At 58.1% G+C, this 22,707-nt stretch overlaps 1 protein-coding gene across 1 annotated transcript in view; it reads left to right on the top strand.

The window, feature by feature from the left end:
- Positions 1-22,707, top strand: part of RAI1 (retinoic acid induced 1) — a 68,882-nt gene that overhangs the window by 13,449 nt on the left and 32,726 nt on the right. Inside the window, exon 2 of the mRNA XM_084295849.1 lies at positions 19,773-19,853. The gene's annotated coding sequence lies outside the window, so the exon portion shown is untranslated. The remainder of the gene's footprint in view (positions 1-19,772; positions 19,854-22,707) is intronic.

The raw sequence follows: 22,707 nt of genomic DNA on the forward strand, positions 1-22,707 counted from the left end.
CCTTCTCCTGCGGGGTTCCCTGCATCAAAGCTTCTTCCAGTTCTTATGCTAATGAGGTGCATTAATGCTTAATGACTGTGAACAGGCTTGTTTAATTGCACCTATCTGAGCAGGAGGCACGTTGCTGTATAAGAGGGAACGACCATGTAAGCAGCTGCATGCCCTCCTGGACAGTCTTAATTACATGTAAAACTGATGTGATCTAAACCACCAGGCTGGTGATTAGTTTAGTGAGGCAGGTGGTACTTTGCAATTCAGTGCCTCAGAAACTCTAGAGCAAGTGAGATCAGATTCTTTCGTAGGCTATGGAGGATAAGGCAAGCCCTGATCATCCTTGAATTTGATGTTGGGTGGGGACAAGCACGGCATAGTAGATTAATTTAATTAATTTATTGCAGTTAGTTTGCAAAGACATTATCCGCGAGCGTCTGTGCAGAATACTGAGCAGTCCCATTAATGCAATGCTATTTTGCCTGGAAATCCTCTCCCCCCACCCCTAGCAGGAGGAATGAGCTGCGATGGTCTCAGCTTTCTGCAGCGTTATCTCGCGCTGTTTGAATACGGCCGATTGTCTGAACTACAAAGGGGCCCGGCGCTAATGCAAAGCCATCCCTATTGGCACTAGACCTAGATTAATGACTCTGCATGCATTGCCTTGGCTCGGAACTGGATTTCCCTAAAGCAGCTCACGGGCGCTGCTGTCTGCACGCCCGTATCCGTGCCTCTCGCCGGGCTGCAATTGTTGGGCTGGCGCAGGCGGCGGGTCTGGGAGCACCTCCAAGCGTGAAGGCTGTTAAGTAGGGGTGCACAGGTACCGAGATACCTGTCATCGCGAGCCATCTGCTGCTAATTACCCGTCCTCGCGTCTTGCGATTATTTGTTTTGCTTTTATTCACCAGAGGAGGATTTAAGAATATAAAAAAAAAAGATAAAAAATAAACACCTTTTTATTTTAGGGATCAGTTTGCAGTGGTCGGGCTCTCCTCGCCCGCCGTGGCACTGGGGCATGTCCCCTTCCCCGTCCCCATGCAGGACTCTTCCTCTTGGCCTCCTCTGCCCCGTCGCTTCCTCCTGTCCCCGTCCCCGTCCCGTGAACTCTCTGATCTCTCCCTCTCCCTGCCCGCCGGGGCCCCTCAGGAGGCTCTTCCTGACGTTACTCCCACAACAACCACTTCCTTCCCCTCCCGGCAGCCCCTGGCTCCGCAACCGTCCCTGCCGGCCCCGGCTCGCCCGGCCCCTCGCTATCTCCCCCAGACCCCTCTCTTGCTTCTCTCCTTCCAGCCGACGCTGTTTATTTTGTCAAAGGGCTTATCTCAGATGCAGAGGCTTTTTCCGCACAGGGTGAACCCGTAGCTGCAGGGCCACCGGGTGGGAGGCGAATCCTGGTCCTTCACGTCCCCGCTCCCGCAGCCCTATCCTGATGTCCCCAACGCCTGCAGGGTTTAGGGGTTAGAGAACCAACCCACCATGTTGGGTCTCCCCAAACCGTGTTGGTTTCTCCCCATAATGAAGCATCCCCGTAACGCCACCACTCTTCAGGCTTGCTGGCGGGGATGGCGTCTGCCTGTTTATGGTGGGATGGCGAGGTGGGAGCTGGGGAAGAAGTGGGTCAGGCATGTGATGGGGGAATGAGAGTGGCATGACATCTTCCTCAGCATCTTCATCGGTGTCTTCCTCAGTGTCTTCCTCCCAGCCTGTGCATTTCGTGACAGGAGAAGACACCATGGCAGGGGAAGCAGCAGGAGGACCACAGCTGAGGAGAGGGGCAGGCAGGGGGAGGCACAAGATGGCGGCCGCCCTGAGGGGAGAAGGGGGCCATGTTGGGTTTGGGATGGGAGCTCTCCTTCCAGAGGGGTGAGCCCTGCTCTGAAGGGCTGCAGCAACCTGGCTCTCCACAGGAGAAGATGGAGGCCCTGCTGCATGCCTTCTCCTTGCCCATCCCTCAGCTCTGGTCCCCAGCTTGTCCCACTGAATTGTGTTTGTGTCGCCTTTGGCCTCGCTGATGGCAGACTTCAGGTGGAAAGCGAGACTTTTCCTCTCCAAAAAGCCACCCTACGCACAGCCCCGTGGTGGCCTCATCGAGGTGGCCCCGAGCACTGTGGCATCGCCTCTCACAAGCTCTCTACCCCAGCCTAACACCAGCCCGAGAAGCCTTGCAGCTGCGGCGGACATGGCTGCTGCGGTGCCATCCCCTCACCTGGGCTGAGCGCCCGGCGAGGCACCGTGGTGTTTTGCAGCAAGATGCCACAAAAACAGCACTGCTGCCACAGCATCGGGGCCAGGGGGGCTCAGCCCAGCATCGTCTGAGGGCGAAACACCCTCGTGCCCAGCCCCAGCCCAAGCGAAACCTTTTTTTAGCGCTCCCCTGTTTGCCAGGCGCACTTCCTTTCTTTTGATTCTTACCACCTACATACAGTCTGACTGCAACGGCAAAAAAAAAAAAAAAAAAGAAAGAGAGAATTGCAACATTCAGTAGAAGGCTTTTCTGTCTAATGACGTTAAATTTATTAACCAAAACTCCAGCTGCACCAGGCTGGGATCTAATAATATTCAGGCTATGGAGACATCAAGTAGAAAGAAGCTTAAAGCCCTTTTTATTTCACAGTAAAACTGTCAGTAAATAACTGGATTGTCTTGAGACTGAGAAAATGGGGATTTATCTTCCTGAACATGAAAAGTGTGCTTATTTTTTTTTATCAGCTTCAAAAAGCCCCAGCAACCTTGATTTTCCTTCCACACCGTTCTCAGCAGCTCTGCCAAGCCCCAAAACCACACAAATCAAGAGACAGGCTCTAAAGATATTTTTAATTAAATTAATTCCTTTTCCTTCCTTCCCTATTTCTCCCTTGTCCCCTCCTCCATCCTCTCTTTCTCTCTCCCTGTGTCCCCAGCTAATGACTTCTAAGCACTGTGACATTTCAGCGCTGGCTGTCACTAACACCACACCTCCGTGCTGGTTATAAATTGGGCACAGAGACATAAAATTCCCTGCAGAAGGTCCCCGTTTGATGATATTCTCCGAGGTAAATCTCCAATAGCTCCCTGTTTTCTTTAATAACGCTAATAGGCATAGATTAATTAAACTGTTATATTACTTCCTTCTTTCTACCAGCACCAGTTAGAAATCTTATTACCTGCTCCTCTCCGCTTGCCTTTTCCCCAAGGTGGTTCTATTCCAACCAGTTACCAAGGTTTCTCAGAGGCTGTAGCACAAGGTGAAGCTGCGGATGCTGGCTGCACGAGGCCGGATCCTGCCTCCAGCCCTTCGTGCCGAAACCCCGCCGACCCCAACGGAGCGGCGCGGGCGGCCGCGGGGTCGGGATCGAGCCCGGTCTGTCTGAAGAGGTTCTGTCTTGAAAGCAACAGCGGGGCTATTGTTGAGTCTGGATGCCCCCTCTAAAAGGGACCACAGCTGTAGGAAAGGGAATTGTATATATCCATCAACTCCTCCAGGGCCCCAGGATGTATTAGTTAAGATTGCGGGATAGCATGTCTCGGCTCTGCTGAAGGGCTCCTTTGAATGACACGTTGGATATACTGTTGCACATCTGGCCGCTGTATTATTGAATTGCTCTACAGTTGCATTTTCCAGACCGCGGGAATGTGTCAGTCCTTGGGGGGCGCAGGGGACGACATGTGGGAAAAGGAGAGAGGGACGCATCCTGCGGGGTGGGGTGGCTTTGGAAGGAGCCCGGTGGCGGCGGCGGGGAGGCTGAAAGCTGGGGGGGGGGGGAGCCGTGCAATGCTTTCACACAAAATGCCGTGTTGCCATTTGAAATCCGCTCCAGAGCTTCCTGCTCTAATTAAATTTGTCACCATCGTTACTATAATGCCTGCCATTCCTCCAGTGCTTTTTTGTTCGCAGGGATCCCAAAACACGGCGGAGGCGAGGGCAGAATCGCCAGGTCCTCCGTGTTTCCTCTGCGGGAGCATTTTCGGAGGAAACCCAGGAAAATGCTGCTGCAGGAGCCGCTCTGAGACAGAAAAGCAGCAGCTTGGTTTGGGGACACAGGTTTCTGAGCAGGGGATGTAGAGGCTGGAGGGTCTGCGCATCTCTTGCCCTTACATGTAAGGTCTCTCCAGGGACTGCTAATTTGTGGTGGCACTGGAGATTGCCCCGGTTGCAGGCCTGCTGTCACTTGGCTCATCCTGCCCTCAGCCCCTCTGCACTGGAGCCCCAAAATCTCACCGTTTTGGCCCCGTTGTGGCCGGTGGCCCCGGCAGCCTGCGGCTGCTCTGCGCCGCGCTGGGGCGGGAGGATCCGCTAATTACTGGCGGCTCTTAATATGGCCCCTGCACGCTGCCAGAGCGGCGTGAAGGGCTCAGAGCAGGAGACACAACCTGCTCCATCGTGTCTTCTGTGTCAGCCTGCGACGAACTGAATGCAAAAAGGCTGTCTGAGCTGCAAACAGCGGAGCCCTTGGAATTTTAAAGGTGCAGGGCTCAGAAAACAAAGGCGCGGCGATTGCGCTGCTGAATATTCATCCCGGCGCCTGATCCCGCCAGGAGCAAAAGCCCCCCCAGAGCCCGTGGAAGCGTGTGGGAGGGCCCTGGGTCTGAACCCCGTCTTGGGCTCCGGCCCAAATCTGAGGGGGGAGGGCAAATTAGTCCTTAATGCACATATATCTTCGGCTAAAACCTGATAAGGGAACTCTCCTATGTTAATTTACCTGAGTTATTTACTATACTGATTGCTGAAGGTACTCTGATTAGCGCATGAAATATTTCTATACCTTCGGTCTGATTAACCCATATCTGCAAAATAAATATTTGTCTCATTATAGTTATGCGATCGCGCAATCAAAGACCCCGTCGTAATGGAAAAGGGAGAGAGTATCCATGTGGGAGAGGCGGGGAATGGTGGCAGGACGCTGAGAAGCGCCGGTGGGGCTCAGGGGGGGAGGTTTCGTGGTCACAGCCCCAGTTGGAGGGGTTGAGATGCCGGGGAGGGCATGGTCCTCCTCCCCTTTCACCCTGCTAACCGGGACTGGTGCCATTTGACTCGGCAGCCTCGCGCCAGTCCCAGCAAGAGGAGGGTCAGACCTCGGGAATCACAGGGGTGAGCCCCAGCAGGATCCCAGCCTCCAGCTTTCAGAAACAGAAGCAGGGAGTTCCCAGCAGCGCGGTGCGTGTGCCAGGCTCCCAGACGATCTCCTAAAATAGCCCAGCGCACCAGGCGGTGGCACCGGGGGAGAGCGCGGAGGATGAAGTGTTCAGTCTTCCTGGCCCAGATCCGGGCAGGAGGGGGTTGGCAGCTCCCTGCCCGAGGCAGAGATGGCTGCAAGCGTGGTCTGGGCAGGAGGGCAGCCAGCACCGGGCGACACGGAGCAAATTTGGGGCAGCCACCGGTGCCGGCATCACCGTGCGTGCTGGACATCCCCCCCCCTGTGCAAGGGGAGCTGTAAGTCATCTGGAGGAGAGGCTCTCCCCACTCTCCCTTTACAGCGCTCTTTTGCATATGCTCGGTTAGGAAAGGAGAGGAGTTTTATGGTGGCTGTGCAGAAGAGCTAAGTCAAGAGGTTGCTTTATGGCTGGCGGGTCCCGGCGTGGAGAGGAAGGCGTCCCAGATGCAGCATATAGCAAGGCTGGCAGCGCCGCGCAGCACTGCTGCAGCGCCGAGCGGCTGCGAGCGCCGCTCTGCAAAAGAGCTGAAGTCATTTTTCTTCTAAGGGCAGGGGGTAGTGGGGAGGAAATATGAAGGCAGCCCTGTTGCTAAGGAAATCTTGCTCTTTGTACGGTTGCACATTTAGGTAATGCTAATGAAAGGCCATATAGTAGCGAGGTGCAGATGTCAGCACTGTGCACTCCTGGATATTTGATTAGCATTTCTTTGACTTTGCCTCCTCGAAGAGAAATACCTGGGTATGCTGGATATTGGGAAAACAAACCCCTACCTTCTCCTCCGCCAGCCCAACGGCACGCGTACGCAGGGAGAGGAAAAGCCTCACCAAAATAAGACGCTCCATAATGAATGTGTTTTTCCCCCCCCTACACACACACACACACACCCTGGAGAGGATGAGAGCAAACCTGTGATGAGAACAGAAATAGTCACATCACTTAATGCATTGCTGGACGCTGCCCAGCCGGCACAGCGATGAACCTGGCGTAAAGACCCGAGAGCAGCCAACCAGCCCAGCATCCTCTTTAATGGCTGGTGGCCCACAGATGTTTTAAACCCCGGGACTGCAGCTCTCAGAGGTTTCCCTCCCGCCTCCAGCATCAGCGGGCTGCTTTTGGAAGCGAAAGCTGCGGGTGCTCTATCCAGGGAGCCGGCGCATCCCGCGGTTTAGCTGCTGCCTGCGTACGCGCGTGGTGTCTGAGCCCGGATCCGGGGATCTGGCTTGCGAAGCGCGGGGAGGACCCGTGCTGCTGCTCCAGAGCGCCGTGTCCTGCTCTCGAGCATCGCTGGAAGAATGAGTCAGCCGTTTTCCTTTGCGCGGGGGGTCGAGTGGATGCCCCTGCCTGAGTGCCACTAATAAAAGCACCCAGAAATGGAACCGCTCTGCGCTCGCATGTCGTGCGTGCGACTGTCTGAAAGACCAGCTGCTCTGCGTGAGACTTCCAGAGAGCGAGAGCGCTTGAATGAAGCCCTTATCTCTGCCTCTCGCTGTCTGTGCCGCGCGGCGCACCGTGCCTCCTCTGTTCCTCGCCTTTTGCTCTTGCTCCCTGGGGCAGCCAGGAGGGAGTCCCCCGGGAGCGCTCTGGCTCCGAGGAACGAGGAACGGCCCCTCCAGGGCTAAATCCAGGTGCTGGAGACGTCCCTGTGCTGTGTGGAGCTGCTCTCCTGGGGGGCAGCAGGGGGGCTCCCCTGCCCTTTGGGTGCTGCAGGCCAGGGCTGGCTCCCTCCCTGCCTGCCCCTCCAGCACCTGCCCCTCCCTCCCTCCGGTTGTGCAACATCCCAAGGGCAATTACAGCAGTGCTTACGTGGAGCCGTGATATTGGGAAAGTATTTAGTCATTTTAAACTGTTCTGCTGGTGGCTCCCCTCCCTTAAGGTGGTTCCTGTTTCTTCTTCTCCCTCTCGCAGCGCGTTGTGCCGCAGCAGCCACCGGCCCAGCATCTTTGGGTACCGAGGGCGAGGGGGAGCCCAGCCTCCCGCAGAGGAGCCCCATTCCCATCAGAGGGCTCTTCCTTTCCTTTCCTCATCCCTCTCTGCTTACTACAGTGATTTGAAAGCTTCCTTGCCTTTGCTCTCAGTGACAGTGATGTTGGGGGCGGCTGGGTTTTGAAAGCAAAAGCAAGGGGAAGGAGGACGCGGCGCTTTGATTGCTCCCAGCAGCTTCTGGGTGCTTCCCCATCCCCGTCCCCGTCCCCAGCGTGGTTCTCCCTGGACGCAGTGTGAACAGGGCGATCCATCAGGGCATTTTGAGTGTGCTCCACAAGCCCACCGTGGGTTCTCCACTCTCCTCCTGCCACGGGACTGCATGGAGAGCATCAGCAGCGTGTGGGGTTAGCGGGTGCCCACCACCGAGGCCCCAGTAGCGTGGTGCTCAGCAGGAAACCTCGACCAGGAGCCACACTTGGCTCTGCGGCCACCCCATTGCCATGTTGCATGGCTTGCCACGGCTCCAGGGGCTCCATTTCAAAGCTGGGGAGCGTTCAGGGGACAGATGCAGCCCTGAGGACAGACACTGAAAAGTCTGGGAGTTGTTTACTCCAGAAAGACGGTGAAAGGATGAGGCTGCGGTGGAAGAAGATAGGCTCATGCGTGCACAAGAACACTAAAAAATACATGGTTAGGGTCACAAAGTCAGGCGCTGAGCGAAACCCCAGTATTAAAGACACCTGAGTGGCTTACGGCGGGCGAAGCAGGGTGCATTCGTTAGGGCACCGACTTAATTTTGTGGCCACTTTCCCCAGGGAGCGTGTGGGATGGATGGGGCTCAGTTAAACACAGCTCAGTGTCCCCTGCTGGCTGTCCCCCACCGTCCTGTGCCCAACCCTGCGTGCTGTGCATCGTGCAGATCCTGCTTGGAGGATGAAATTGCTCCTCCTGGGCCATCCTCAGGTGCCAACCTCTTGGTTTCCCTTCCCTCCCTGTGTCCCTTCCACCTCCAGGCTGCTTGGCAGGGCAGGGGGGTAGCGGGACCCTCTGGGACCCCGCGGCAGGAGGGCTACACCGCAGCTCCAGGAGGGCTGCCGCAAGTGCAACCCATATGCTTCCCCCTGCCAGCGTTTCGTTCTCCATCTGTTTTTTGTTTGGGCTCAGCTGAAGGCAGAGGGGAGAGGTGGGTTTCGGGTGGGAACCTTCTGTCTGTCTGCCCGCAGCGTGCGGGACAAAGGAGGCGCGGGGCAGAAAGCCCCAGAAGCACCCAGCAGCGGGCTGGGGGACTCGAGCAGGCTGCCTTCCTCCCGAAACCCCGTGAGAAGCGTTTGGGGAGGAGAAGCAGCCTTGAAGCTTGAGAGCTGAGCCAGCCAGGGCTTGGAGGGGATGGGAGGAGGAATTAAGGACACCTCGGCTGCTCAGGGGGACCGAGGGAGGCGCGCAGGGGAGCTGGCTCCCGTACCTGGAGCGCCTTGCTGGGAGTTAGCACGGCTTTTCTTAGCAAGAGAGCCCTCCACTGGAGTACCGTGCCGTGGACATAAAAGGAGATCTGGAGTGGGAATGCTTTCACCCTGGCCGCTGCTGAGGAGCTTGCGGTTAGCTGCTAGCAGCCCGCTCGAAGCTGGTTTTCTGTCCCGGGAAAGAGAAATTCCCTGGGTAAATTCTTCGCTGGCTTTGCTGGGGAAAACCATCGTGTTCTCAGTGAGAGCTTCCCAAAAACGCAGGGCACGGGCACGGCACGTGTCAGCCCCACACCGCAGCTGAGGAGACCCCTGGGGTACCCCACAAGCTGTTTGCCATCAATGGGACCCCCCTGAACGTCTGGGGAAGGATGGAGACCTGGTTGTACCCCTGGGCCGGGCAGGGGCCAGTGACACCTGTGTATGGCCACCAAAAAGGGGCTGACGAAGACACGGGGAGGGTACGTGTGTGGCAGAGCACCATGGGCAAAAGCCGAGCTGAAACTTGGTGTTCAGCTGCCTAACAGGACCGATAGATTTCCTGCCTCACAGCGCTTGCTTAGAAAGTGTTCATAAATATCCCAGCCACTGCTAACCATCCTTTTCTGCTGGGAATTGCCATTAGCAGCTAAATTCGGCATTTTACATATAAAAAAAGCGCCGAGGAGGCTTAATTCTGGGCTTCCTTCAAAGTCCTCGTGAAGAGACGGCTCCGGGCTGGATTCCAGCGGGAGGTGTGGGGAAGGGGACACGGTGCCACCGCTCAGCACCGGTCCTCAGCACCCTGGTGGGTGCTTGCAACGCGCCCAAAACGAGCTGCGGCAGTGGGAGCACGCTCCCCAAAGCCAGCCCCATCAGCCTCACTGCAAATTGAAGTCATCTCCATCGAGCACAGGCCAGAGATGCTCCGTCCGAGCCCCCAAACAACCAGGTTTTGGCATCCCTGAGGCTAATTGCCCTGCAACACGCTTCAGATCTTTCTCTGAAGTGCCCGGACTTCCCCAGCTCGCAGCCGTGCAGAAACGAGCGTGCAGCGAGGGTCCATCCATGCGGAGCTGCTGGCTTGGAAGAGAGATGCTGTCCGGTGCGCCGCTCTGCGGAGGAGTTTCCAAACGGGGAATTGGGATGGGGATTGGGATTATCCTGGTTCTCCCTTCTCCGAGCACATTCCTTCCTCTGGAGACGCACGGCACAAACTCTGACCGAGCCCAGAGGGCTGAGGAGGCTTCTTCAGAGCACGTTTTGGGAGGGATCCCTCATTCCTGGTGGGCTCAGGGCGCAGGGCAGCAGGTGGGGAGACAGCAGCTGCAAACGGAGCTGGGAAGGGCTGGAGGAGAGGACACGGCACAGGAGGTCCCCACAGCTCTGGTCTCGAAAGCAGCGAGGTGTTGGCACGGAGCAGGAGGGGGTGGCTCGGAGAAGCGGTGGTGTTTCCATGAAGATGCAGTTACCTGAGGACAGGAAGGAGGAGGGGACTGCGGGGGGGAGAGCTGGAAGAAAAAGTCCCACTTGTGTAGGAATTGCCAGCCCGCTCAGGAGCACAGGGCTGTTTGCTTTGGAGCCGGTGGGTCGGGTGTTTGCTGTGAGCTGCTGGCTGTGTGCGGAGCAGGAGGTGGTTTGTGTGCTTGTTGCTTCAGGGCACAAAAAAAAAATGAAAAAAAAAAAAAAGGAAAGGAAGGGGAAAGCTGCTTTTCGTGGAGGCCTGTGCTGCGGAGACGTCTTTAGAAGAAAAAAGGGAAATTTCCTCCCTGCTGCTGGCCAAAGGGGCAAATCCCAACCCGTGCAGCTGGGGAGAAGTCAAGCACAGCCCGGGAACTCCCCGTGGGGCACCGGCCACGGTGAGGCTGAGGTTTTAACGGGGAGAAAAGGGAGAAAATGGGCTGTACTCACACAGCCACGCCAGGGGATGCTGGATGAGGTTTACGAGCGCATCTTCCCTCAAACTTCCCCTCCGTCAGCCCCTGGGTGATTGCAGCTCGCAGAAGCCTCAGACGCAGCCGTAGGACCAGCTCTAATTTTTATCCCGGAGGCAAAAATCACTGGAAATAATGCTTCATCACTCTGAAGGTCCTGACACCACCCTTAACCACCACATCACGAACCTCCTGTCGCAATTGTGATCTGCGTATGTGTCAAATCTTGCCTCGCAGATAAAAGCTGCTCCGCAGGCACCTTTTGTACGAAAATATGGAGCCTTTAAAATGTGAAAGAAACAACAAAATGTAGGACGCCACACAAAGCTGACCCACTGGGGACTCGGGGGGGGGAGAAAAACCGCAAGAAGGAGGGCTTGACACACAAAAATTGTTTTGTTAACAAAGCATCATTGTTCCACTCTGAATTGGTTTGACTGGAGTGGTAGAAACACCCCATCTGGAGACAGATGGAGAGGTTGCTGGCTGAAGGGGCGGCGGGAGGAGGGCCGGCTGACGGCCCCGGCAGATAGCATTGTCTGTGCTACCTTGGCAATGGCAGGAGAGGGGCGGCTGGCAGATGAGGCGTCCCCCTTGCCACCCGCCTGCTCCTTCTGGATCCTCGCCGCCGGCCCCGTGCCGCGCCGCCCCGGGTGCACGCGGTGGGTGCCGTGCCCCACGGTGCCCAGCGCCGTGGGGTTTGGGTGCTGAGCTGGGCTCGCTCCGGCTCTCACCCCAGCACAAATTGTGGGATGCTGGCTTCAGCAGGGCACCGCTGAGGTGTCGGGAGGGTGCTGAGCATGGCCAGGAATGGGGACGGCAAAAAGAATTGGCGCAACCTCGAAGCGCATCGGGAAGGGGTGCTGGATGCCGGGGGAGCAGCACCTTTTGTTGGCCTGGCCACCTTGCCGAGGCTGGAAATGAGTGAGGGGAAATCTCTGGGGCCTCTCAGCCCCAGCACAGGCTGACGGCGAGGTGGTTTGTGGCAGCAGGCTCTGCTGGCACGGTGTCTGCGCGAGGACAGCTCACCAACAGCCCCTGCTCCCTCTGCTGCCTTCCCCGCCTGATGGGGATCTCCGGGCTGGGTTCTGCTCCTGCCAGCTCTTTGAGGGATCGTATCCTGCCCACCACATCTGAATTCCTGATTACTTGCTAATTGCTTGACACACTCTACTTGCAATGCAAGAGACAGGCTCACGTCATCCTCTGTGGTTTGCCAGGGGAGAGTGTGAACCTCTTTTTGACTCGCCTTGAAATAGATGAAAAAGAATAGAGCTTGATATGATTAATGTGAAAACTTCAGCTCGGTTTCCTGCCTGGGTGTCTTGGCATTACCATGCCTGCTTTTCCAAGGGCTGGGTGTGCGTGGCCGGCAGCAGCTCCCCCGTCTGTGGGGTCCCCGGGAGCCTCTTCTGCCCGTAATCCCCCGCCGCTGGAGACATTTCGGGTTTTTGCAGCAGGCCGGCGAGTCGTGGAAGGATTCAGGTGGTTGCCTCGAGGCACTGCTGAGATAATACCTCAAGGGCTCCTATTCAAACCCACTGGGGCCTTTACATTTGCATGGTGGAAATCTATTCAGAAGCCCCCCCGTGAGCCGAGAGGAACCCGCGCCAGCTGCGGGCAGGCGGTCACCCGTGCACAGGGGGATCAGGGGAGCGGCACGGCTTAAACACGGCCCTGCAGAGCACGAGGGGGAGAAAGGGAAAGGTGGTTTTAGGTCTGAGGCTCGGTGCTGCAGGCAGCAGTGGCCAGGGTTGTTTTCCCCATGCCCTGTCGTCCCCTGGCCACTGCAGCTCGCAGAGGCACGGAGAGGGCGCGGGGAGGCATTGGCCTCGCTGCCTGGCTCACCAGCTCTTGCCTCCTGCATGAGCTGCTCCAGGCCGGGTCCTGCTTGGGCTGAGCGGTGCTGAGCCAGCCCCGATGGCCACAGCATGGGGAGGAGTGCGAGGAGAATCCGCGTCATGTCGTGCTGCTCAGCCCGTGGTGTCCCAAAGCGTTCCCATCACCGCATCCATCGCAGAGATGCGGGTGACTCTGGGGTGAAACGCGGCCCCAGGGAGGAGGAAGGATGCTGAATTCAGCTGAACGGGCAGGATGGGTTAAAATAGGTTGGATTTGTTTACCTGAGCTCTTCTGCAGGGTTTTGTGGTCGCCCTAAAGAGAAGGGAGCCAGACTTGTGCCAAGCAGGAGGCTCGGGCATCCAATTCCTCCTTTTGCAGGACTTTTGCCTGCCCCGGGCTGTTGGGAACCCCATCGCCACAGCCTGCCCCCAAAAAAAGCATCATTTTGCTGTCTCCAATTTCGGGCAGGGGCCGCTGGACTTTTGTGATCAGGCAGGGTCACAGCACCAGATGCACGGCACTGGCAGGAGAGCGGAGGTGAGGCGCAGCAGGCGGGTTCACAGTGTGCCTACCATGGCTTTGGGGACCAGGATGCCACCAGGGTGCACACCCCATTGCTCTGGCAGCTCCTCTTGGAAAGCCAAGCAATCCCCCGGGCACAGCCACCCGCCTCACCTCCCTCCCTGCGCTCCCTCCCCATGGCCACCGAGCCCGGGACATCCCTGTCCCCATCACGGTGTCCCAGCCGCTCTCTGTGTCCCTGGCACATCACATAAATCCTTTAACCTGGCTTTCCCCCCATGCAGAATGGGGATAAAACCAGCGAGCTCGCTCTCCGGGGGCATGAATTACCGTTTCCGAGAGCCGCTGGGTAAGAGGTGCTAGGAAAAAAGCGCAGAGCAGATTAATCTGCAGCGTCTTCGCGTCGCGGCGTTGGCGCTAATCACTGGTGTGAAAGCGCCCGGGGTGGCACACGGGCAGCACGGTGCAGAGGCAGCAGCCTCAGCCGGGGCTCCTCGCCTGCCTCCTCGGTGCTGCCCTTGCTGGGCTCCGTGAATCAGCATTTCTGCAGCCCAGACGAGGCACCGGGGAGGAAAGGCAGGAGAGGAGCCTGTCGGGGCACGGGGTGGCCCTGCGGGGAGGAGAACGGGGGCACCTCGTGAAAAAGGGGGCAGCCCGCGAGCCGGGGGTGGTCTCGTGCCGTGGATTTGCAATCTGCTCCCTCTTGGCTTCTGCTCATTACCGCCGTGCGCCCCTCGTGCGCGGCTGCGAGGTAAACAAGCGCCGTGAGCAGCGCTGCCCCTCGCGCGTCCCCTCCCCGCCGCCGGCGGGGGAATGTGACGAGCTGGCAGCGGGAGAAGGCATGCAAAGCGATGCGATCCGCTGCGCCGAGACCCGGGGAGATCCAGTTACAGGAACGGGGCTAGAACAAAAGAGATTTAGCCTCCAGGATCAATTCCTCTCCATTTTCCCGGCTGTGCACGCGCGTGTGTGTGCGTGCACGCGCGCAAAAGCCTCCGTCCCCGCCGGTGAGCGCTGCCGAGCACCAGCTGGGCTCTCCTCGGAAGAGCTGCGGTGCTCAGAAACGCTTGTTTTTCCCAAAACGGGGAGAGCAGGGTGATCCCCTGGGACGAATCTAGAAATAGCGAGGCCAGGCCGGGCTTTGCAACGCTTGAACGCCAGCAGCAGAGCCAGGTGGCTGCCGGTTGCGGGAGCTGCAGCCCTTCCCCTGCTGAGAGCGCCGAGTCCGGATCGTTCCCCACGGGTGCTGACACCTCCGCCCCTCCATCACGGCCAGAAAAAGCCCAACCCTCGAAAAAACATTTTCTGCCAACGTCGCAGGAGCCAGGACCCCTCCAACCCGCAGCCAGTGGGGCCGGGGATTAGCGGGGTGCCACGCGCTGGGATGCTCGGCGCTCCTTTAGGGGGGAACTGGGCTCGTTTGCGGGTTTTTGTTTTTTTTTTTTGGCATGGCGCCTTCTCCCAAATGCCGGCGGGGAGGAGACGTGGAGAGCACAGATGTGCATCCCGAGCATACCGCAACAAGGTTCCTGATTTAAGGGCTGTGATTAACCTCTTTCCGACGGTTGCTAACCAGGTGCAGGATCGGAACGGGGAGAGGAGGAAGCTCGGCGAAAGCAGCCAGCTTTCCCCCGTCACCTGGAGCTGCACATGGATGCCATTTTCTGCCTGGAAATTGGAGTTGAGGATTTGTGAAGGGCGCAGAGGCACCCCCCGTGTATCCGTGCTGCCCCGTAGATGCTTTCCAGAGCCCCTCTCCTCCTTCCCGGCTCGGGATCCTGCAGACGAGGCATCGCCGTGGCTCAAATATGGCTTGGGCTGTGCGTGCAGGGGAGCCAAAGGGAAATGGGACAGAAAATCAGCCTGATTCCCTCTCGTTTGGGCAATATCCGCCGGGCAGGCAGGGTGCCCAGGGCTCCTGCCCGCAGCTTTCTGCAGGACCTTGCTCTTTCAGGCGTACGGGGAGGAGAGGAGCGGTTTCCTGTGGTTAGGCATTAAAAGCGGGCACGTTGCGGCTTGTGTTTCGTCGCCAAAGGTCAAACCGTCCTCAAAGGTTAAACCCGGAGCTGGCAAACTGGCTAATTTTTAGGAGGCCTGGCACGCTGAGACATTCAGGGCACACGTTCAGGGCACGGCGTTGCGCACTCTGCTTTCAGCTCCTCCGCCCTGGTGCCATCTTCCCAGCTCCGTTTCCGTGTGCCGTATTTCACCCTTTCCCCCCAAAATACCACCCTGGCATCACGTTTGGGTTTAGCTCCCCTTCAAAGCTGGCCGCTGGCTGCCCCCAAATCCTGCCCCGTTTCTCCCAGGGAACCTGCACGTGTGGGTGGGTGCCGCGGGGTTGGGCTCAGCCTCTGGGCGATGCTGGGGGGCTCAGCGCCGCCTCTCCCCCCGGCGTGTGGCACGTCCATGTCAACTCACACAGCAGCTGGAGTCTGCCCCCGGTTTTTAGGGCATGGAAAGTGGTCAGAGCAGGGCCGAGCGTGGCTCCTGTCTCAGCCACGGGCTCCTCCTCCCCTCGCCACCTCCCCAGCTCCTCCCCGCAGCCGCCAAGACCTGGATTTTCCGCTGGGTCTCGGCGGGCAGGGAGCGGTGGTGGTTGTGCTCCCGACACTTTGCAGAGTCAAAAGCCGTCGAGTCCCTCGGAGCAGGGCACGAGCAAGGAGAAAACGGGCCAGGGGAAAGGCAAAGAGGGCAACCGCTACGGTGGCGAGGCTACGGGCTTGGGAAACGGGAGGAGACAGGGAAATTTATTAAAAACAATTAATAGCTGCTACAACCAAGGATTTAAACTGAAACCAAAGCCTTAGGGAAAGAGGAAATGAAGTGGCTTAAGATTGTTATTTTATTGCTTAATATATTTTTTTAAATATGATATGTTAAATGCAAATAAGCATTCTTACAGAGCAGGAGAGGGAGGGAATGGAAGACATGCCGGGAAAAGTGAGTGGGATCTAGGTTTTGCATCGTTCGCTGAATTACTGGCAGGTCTTTTGTAACATCTGTTAAAAATAAAACAAACATTCATTTCCATTTCTCGCTGCCTGAGATGGCTTCTGCAAAAAATTTCAACCTGTCCAGGAATTTGTCTTGAATGTTGCCCTCCCTCTCCTCACGCCTCCTCTTCTCCAGGGGAGATTTCCTTCCTGCACTTCCCAGGGGCTCCATTAGCCCCACATTAAAGCCTTTTTACTTTGCTCTAAAACTCTCCATCGAAGTAAAAGGAATTCTAATAAACCGCTGGGAAGACTCGGCTATTCACTCTTTCCATGGAAACACGGCGCTGCCTCGGAGCAGAGCTCCTCTCCACGGAGCCTGGGTCACGGCGGGAGGAGGCCGAGGAGGGATGGAGAGATGGTTTCCATTATAAGAGACCTTTTGAGGGAAATAATCGCCGCTCTCCCACCACGGAAAGCCTTCGAGATGAGGGGTTTCGGCACGCCGAGGGAGCACAACGGTGCTGGAGGGGTCGTGGCGTGCAGCAGCGACGTGCTGGGCACCCAGAAACTCATTAAAACACCAGAAGAGCAGAAAGCCAAGCTCCCGATTCCTCTCCTAGGAAGCCTGGGAGGCGAATGGAGCTGCTGGGAGGTTTGGGATGGGGACACGGGGGCAGCAAGGGGATGGTGGGGCTGGGGGGACACTGGCGAATTTGGTGGCTCCTCACCTAGGGCGATGCTGCTGCACACTGGTGAACATCATGGCAGTGCAGGCACCAGGATAACGTGTTTTTTTGAGGCCCCAAAAGCCTGATTGCAGCTCGGGAGGGAGGGAAAAGGGTCTCATGGCTTCGTCCCGAGCACCAGGCAGAGCTGGTGAGGAGCAAGGTGCCGTTGCACCCCTGGGTGACCACGATATGATGGATCTGGAGCATCCTTGTAGGCACAACCATCCCGAGAGCTGCTGTGCTGCGAGATGAAGTTTTTTTTAAAAAAAACACCAGGAAGCTCATTAGAAATAGCCCGAAGGGCGAAGTTAGGAGATGGAAATCCATCAGATCCGCTCAGAGCTGGTGCGTGGATCTGGGTGGGAGCTGGAGAAGGGGACGCGGGGTCCCCGCGCACCAGGAACCAAGAGCGGGGGGCGCAGGGCGCAGCCCCAGCACCGGGTGGTGGCAACCAAGAGCTGGCTGCAGGGGCTCAGCTGATGGAGAGCAACCAAACGCATCCCACATGGGAACCACAGAGCTGTGGGGCCAGAGGAGCCCGGCAGGACCCGGGCTGGGACTCATTTTTCCCACCGGGAGGAGGAGGAGGAGCAGGGAGGAAGCTTTATCTTTGTAGGTCGCCGTGGCGAGACACCTCCGGAGCCGGAGCGCCTTTGTTTTAGCAGCTCCAGAAATGACATGGCAATGAGTCATTATTTTTTTAGCCCCCGGCGGGGGGGTTGCTTCCAGGGAAGCCTCTGACTTTTCTTGGCAAGGTGAGCCCTGCCCTCCGCGCGCGCGGGCGGGCGCCGGGGAGAGGCTTTTCCGTGCCGCTCGTGCCGGCTCCGTGGCAGCTCAGGGGCGAGATTTGCTCCTCGGAGGCAGGCGCCAGATGCGAGGGGCACGAGGGCCGTAGCCAACGCGCACGGCACGGGTTTTGGGCTGGGTTTTGTCAAAAAGAAACTTTCCCTTTGGTACAACTGCGCAGCGGCATCCTCCAGGAGCTTGGGGGTTTAACGAGCAGCGTTAATTGCTCTGCTAGGCGATGGTTGGGCACGGTGGGGTCAGGCTGAGGGAGATGCAGCACGTCACGCACATGAACGGGGATGACGTTGGCACTGTCACCTCAGAAGTGCTGAAAAATCCCCAAATCAGCCTTTCTGAACCCGTCCGTCGCTGCCGCAGAGCTCCAGAGCTGCCGGAAAAATCCCAGCGTGTAATGCGCAAAGCGTTCGGTGGTGATTTCGTTTGCACAGGGGGCTCGTGGGGGGCTTACGGTTTCCACCTCACTCCTTGACACAAGCCAGGGTCTCAGAAACATGAGGCTGAGATTCCCCCAAAACCACGGGATCCCAGGAGTTGGGGATTTCAAACGTGACCCGGCTGCACCGGATCGTGACTTGGCGGGACTGTGGTGTACAACTTCCAAATCCTTCGGTCTCCTCCCCATCCCACAGGAGCAGCTGGGGCTGCTGCCTGTTGGGTACATCCCACCCCAGCTTTACAGGGTTTTACTGGGTTGTACTGGGTTGTACTGGGCTGGCAGGGTTGCGGTTGCAGCCCACAGCACCGAATGGTGGCGGTGCAATTCCCCACGATGGGTTTGGGGCCGGTGGTTTGGGGGATAAGCACCCAGTCCCCGGAGAGCCACGAGGTCCCAGCTCGTGTTCCCATCCCGCAGAGGCACACGTGGGCTGGCCGGGGTGGCCTCGAGCGCGCTGTGGGGTTGGAGCTGTGGGGCTGGGGCTGGGGAGACGAGAGCGAGCGGTCTGCTTCGTCAGCCACTGGGTCCCCTTAGGAGGATTTCGGTCTATTTTGCAGCTTGATCCGCGGTATCTCGAGTAATTAACAGGGAAAAGAGAGGGCCTGGTTATCCATCCTTCAAGAGCAAGGGGTTGAACGGAAAGGCAGCACCTTGGAAGCGGATCAAATAGCTCTCCAGCCCCCCGCGTGCCGCGCTGCGCTATCAAGGTGAACAGCTCTGCCTCAATTAGAGCAGCGCAGCCCAGAGCAGGGCTGAGCCTTTGCACCCTTTCAGCCGGAGCGAGCGCACGCGGGGCTGCACCCCGGGGTGCTGGGGCCACCCACGCCGTCCTTACCCCGCACCCGGGGTCCGTCCCCCTTTTCCTCGCCTCTGCTCCGGGTTTTTATTTCCCCTGGGGAAATAAATCAAAGCAGCGTGCGGGGAAGGAGGGCTCTTTGTTACGCTCTCCCTTTCCTCCCCATCCTCGAAGCACCCCAAAAAAAAGCGAGGGTGCCCAACGACGAGCTGCCGCCGACCCCAAATCAGCCGGGCAGCGCGCACCTAAATCCCCGCAGATGCGCGGCGCCGGCAGCCTGTATTTTTCCTGTCGGTCGGCTGCAGCTGGCTGTGCCGCGCCGAGAGCTGCAGGTGTGATTTGTTCATTTGCCTCCACCCCCCCCCCCGCGCTGCCTCCCCCCTTTTTTCTCCCCATCCCCGCTGCCGTGCGAGCCCACCTAGCCCAGCATCGCCCCGCTGCGGGGCCGGGGAGGTGTCGGTGGGGCTGGGGGGGGACACACACACGTAAGGGAAAAAGGTGTGTGTGTGGGGGGTTAATCTGATCCTGCGAGGCTGGGAGAGGAAAAAAAAAAAATCAAAACTATAAAGGAGGCAGCAGCCTCCTCCTTTGCGCTCTCCCCCGCTCCAGAGGATTAAGCCTGTAAAAAAAAAAAAAAAAAAAAGAGAGAGAGAGGGGAAAAAAAAAAAATGTCTGCAGCTTTCTGTTGACCCTGCATGATGGCATTTTTGCGCTCTGTGTGCTGCCTCTGCTGATTGCTATTCCTGGCACAAACACACACACACACACACACACACCACGCACACAGCGCAGCTCGCGCGGGCACGGCAAGCCGGCGACCCGCTCCGAAAAAAAAAAATAATTTAAAAAAAAAAATAAAAAAAAAATAAAAATAAAAAATAAAAATCCCCCCCCCCCAGAACCCAAACAAACCCCTCGGCCGCCCCTGCCCGCCGCCGGCCGCGTCTCTGCGGGGCCAGGAGGCAGCGGCACGGTGGCCGCTCGCCCTCTCCTCCGCCCCACTTCTCACCTCGTCCCTAGCTCCACCGAGCACTTTCTCCTGTCTGCTGGAGCCGCCCGCAGCCAGAGCCCTCCACCACTCCTACCGCTGGCATTACATTTTCAGGCTGGATGCTATAGGGCCGTTTCTAATTACCTTATATCCCCTAGTGGTCTATGAATAATGGTTAGTGAAGGAGCTCGGAAGGGCTGCTGAGAAGGGAAGCGAAAAAAAAAAAAAAAAAAAAAAGGAAAAAAAAAAAAAAAAGAGAATTGTGCTATTTCTCACATTTTTTTTTCTAAGGATCTAATCTGGCTACTGTGCTCTGGAAGAGGAGGAGAGAGAGACAGCAGGAGAGAGAGGAGAGAGCAAGGAACATCGCAGGTATTGTTGCAAGCTACATCTTTGTGCTTTTTGCCTTTTTCTGTCTTTTTATCGAGGCTGCAGCAGGATTGGAGGCGGGAGGGGGTGAGGGGGGGGTTGTGCGGACGGGGCTTTCTCCGGGGTTTATTTTTCCCTTGTGCAACTCGTGTGCCGCGGCGACCGAATGGATGCACGGTGCTGGTCCGTGTGCGTGTGCGTGTGTGTGTGTGTGTGTGTCCTGCCCGCAGGGGAGGGGGCTGCTTGGCTTTGCTGGAAGTAATAAAGAAATTTGCAACCGGTCCAGAAACCCCACGGACTTGCCGACGGATGGGTGTCGGAACAAAGCTCGGGGGGGGCTGAAGGCTCGGGATGTTTGTGCCTCGGCGCGGGGAGGAGACGGATGCGTTTTGCTCGTCCTGCCTCCGACTTTTCCTGAAGTTCAAATAAAAAAAAAATAATAATAAAAAAAAATAAAAACAACAACAAAAAAAAACGGGGCAGGGGGAGGCTTGGAGGGGAGGGAGGGCTGCTTCTCCTGCGGGAGCCGGCGGCGTGCACGCCGCTCGACTTGCAAAAGTTGCGGTGCCACCGCGGCCAGGCGCCTGGCTGCCCCCGCCGTTGTCTGCACGTGAGAACTTGATCTATTTTCTTTCTTTTCCTCGGTGGGCAAGCGGGGCTGGCGGGGCAGGAGAAAGGGATTTAGCGGCGAGGCTGCTGGATCCCGGGGCTCGCACATCTGGCTGTGCGTTTTGGATAGCCCCGCAGCGGGACTTCCACCTCCCCTCCCCGCTCCCTTTTCTCCCACGGCAAAATTGATCCCCCCCAAAATTCATCCGCTGACATTAATAAACAAACAAACCAGCCAAGGACTGACGAGCCCGGGGAGAGGGGGGGGCTCGCTTCTCCGAACCGGAGCGTGCCGGCGGCTTGGGGAAAGGGGGTGTGAGGAGAGGAGGGGGGGGGGGGGGGGGGGGCATGTGCGCTTTTGTTTTAAATACCGAAATGGCAATGATTGAAAACATATGAATAGGATGCAATGCAGAGCGTGTGCGTTGCAGGGGGCGGGGGGAAGCTGGAAAACTGCTTATACGACAGAAGCGGAGCTTGAATGACTGTGTCGTAGATGAAAGCCGAGGGGTCTGTCCCTCGCCCGCTCGCCGGCTGCGTGTGTGCGTGCGTCTGCGGGCTGGGGGGGTTGGAGGGGGGGGGGTTGAGGAGGTGAAGAAATGATCCCACGAGCGTGAAACCCACAGAAAAGGGGGGAAAAACCCGGAGCGAAGCGCGTGGTTATGGGCAGGGGAAGTTTGCTTTCATGGAGCCGGCTGGCCGTACGGGGAAAGAATAAAAGGAGATGGAAATGCGCCCCTGGGGAGGGAAGGGGGAGAGGGGCGCACGGGGACGGTGGCACCTCCCGGCCACCCAAAAGGTGTCGGCGGTGCTGGTGGGGTCGGGGAGGTAGCGGAGCGTGGCCGGGGGTTCTCCAGGAGGGTTTTGATGTGTTCGGAAACGGAGCTGGAGCTGGAGATGGAAGCGACCTCCCGGGGAGCGCTGCGGTCCCCGGGGAGAGGCTCCGGAGCAGCGCCGGGGGTGCCCTTCGGTGTCTGCCCTTCCTGCCCTTCGCTGCTCGCCCTGCGTGGCCTGGCTTTTGTGTTTGTTTGCATCCGAGGAGGGGGAGAAGGGAGCCTGGGGTTGGGGGGGGTGGGGGGGGGTGGTGGCGAAGGCGGGGAGAAGCCGTGAGGGCGGAGAGCCGATTTAAATTGGACTTAATGGATTCCCAGGGCAGCTCTTTGAGATGAAAGTCAAAATAAGAGCCAAAGTGAATCTCGGCAGACCTGTCTGTTGCATTAGAGATGCAGCCTTCCTCTCCCTCCCTCCCTCCCTTTTTTCTTTAAAAGAGAGGGGGAGAAAAAAAAAAAAAAAAAGAGAAAAAAAAAAAAGTGTTAGCCGCACAGAAGACAGAGTGGAGTTTCTCGTTCCTATAATGAGAGCTCTAATTGAAGAACTTACGGCCTCTTGGGAGAGCCTTTACTGATCGCTGCTTTTGTTATTCATGCCGCGCGCTGTTTTCTTGCTTTGGGGGGGCCGGCGTGTGGCTGGCTGCGCCGGGGCTGGGTGCGATGCTGTCCCCCTGTCACCCCCCCCAAGGGTCCGGGTGGGTGAGGACCCCTGGACAACCCATGCTGGGTGCCCCAGGGTGGGCTCGGGGGCTGCTGATGGATGCGCAGTGCCCAAGGAAGCGGTGAGACCCCCCCAGAGTGCTGCAGCCTGGCTGCGGGTGGCTCTCATCTGTGCAGGACCCCCGGGCTGTGGGATGGATCCTGCTGGGGCTCCAGGCGATAATGGGGAGCCCTGGGGGGGTTAGGGCTCGGGGGGGTGGCTCATGGGGACCCGAGGGTGCTGTCTGCAGCCCCAGTGTCACCCGGAGGGGGCAGGCGTCGTGCCGAAGCCACGCGGCACCTCTGCACGCCCGGGGTGCCAGGTGGGATTGGGGAGAGTTCCCCCTCCTCCTGCCCTTTCCATCGCCCAGCAAATTTGGGATGGGGACGGGCAGGGGGCCCTGCAGACGGGGCTGCCCCACTGCGGGGTCTCATTAACCCCTGCTCCCTGTGCTGGGTCCCGTTGGGCGATGGCATCTTTGTGACCGTGGGGCGGTGAGGGGTGTCCCCAAGCAGAAAGCTGCTGGGGACAGGTCCCTGCTGCCCCCCTGTCCCCCCCCTCCCAGGCCTGGAAACCTTTAGTCAGTCTCCATCGTCAGTCCCAGTCCTCCCATCACCAGGTGTCGACACCGACAGCTTTCATTTCAGGCCTCCGGTTCTGTTGCATCGCGCTTAGCGGTGATCCCCAGATGCCACCAGGCTTTGCAACCCGCTCCGTG

This window comes from Netta rufina, assembly GCF_964035555.1.
Source record: "Netta rufina genome assembly, chromosome: 15".
Taxonomy (NCBI): Eukaryota; Metazoa; Chordata; class Aves; order Anseriformes; family Anatidae; genus Netta; species Netta rufina.